This window comes from Elephantulus edwardii, unplaced genomic scaffold (assembly GCF_000299155.1).
Source record: "Elephantulus edwardii isolate Elephantulus edwardi_28Jun2011 unplaced genomic scaffold, EleEdw1.0 scaffold00029, whole genome shotgun sequence".
Lineage (NCBI taxonomy): Eukaryota > Metazoa > Chordata > Mammalia > Macroscelidea > Macroscelididae > Elephantulus > Elephantulus edwardii.
In genome coordinates, this window is record NW_006399779.1 from 5002263 (window position 1) to 5003457 (window position 1195).

Below are 1195 nucleotides of genomic sequence, written 5' to 3' on the forward strand. Positions count from 1 at the left end.
CTCCTTATTCATTGTCCAACTTTCACCAGCTTACAAGGGGATTGAAAATGCCATGGCTTGTGTCAGACACATCTTTATCCTTAAAGCAGCATCCTTGTTCTTGAGCACTTAAACGATTCCCTTTGTAGCACATTTCTCTTTTGTAATAGATTTATTGACTGCTATTTTCACAGACACTTATTATGACCCTAAGTAAAAGGAAATCCTTGACAACATCAATCTTTAGTTTTTCTCTTTAACAAATAGTAATAAATTGAAAATACCATGGCTTAAGTCAAGTGCACCTTAGTCTTTAAATCTTTGTATTTGCTATTTAATACTTTAATGAGGTTCTTACATGCAGATTTGCCTAACACAATATGTTGTTTCATTTCTTAACTTTTGATTCCGTATATGTTAATTGTGGATCCAAGTAAAATGAAGTCCTTGGACAATGTCAGATTTTTATCCCTTTATCATGATGCTGTTTATGGACTCAGTTACAAGTATTTTTGTTTTCTTTTTGTTGAAGTATAAGCCATACTTGAGGTATAGGCTTTAACTTTATCATCAACTGCTACAAATTATGTTGCTTTCAAAAATTCACACTATGTAATTTGCATATCAAAATTTAGTAAGGAGTCTTCCTCCAATCCTTATGGGGTGTGGGTTCTCCTTCATACAGTTCAGCATCTCAGATTTTTTTTACTCAATATGCAGAGTGATTAAGTATGAATAAAGGATACAACTCTGACACATTTTTCCTGATTTTAAAGTATCTCCTTGTTCTGTTTGAACAATTGCCTTTTAAATTATGTTTAGGTTCTGGGTGGAACAATTAAGTATTCTGTAATTCTTAATCTTTGTAATGACACCCATTCTTAGACATAACTTATATACATTTGACTATTACATACATATGTGTGTGTGGGTATTTTTTTAGTTACAACTTATCAATTTCTATATAGTGTTTATTTATTCCACTACTGGTGGTATTAGAGAGCTCTAGTGGCCTACAGGGAAGAAGCTGCACTGTAATCTATGTCAGAGTTTGTGAGGATTGTGAGGATGGCACAGATCTGCTTTCTTTTCAAAGGGTCATTATGAGTAGTACTCGACTCGATGGTACCTAACAACAACATTGAGTTATCTTGCCTAGATTAATTACTACAATTACTAATGCCTTCTTTGTTGTTGTTGTTATGTGCCATCGAGT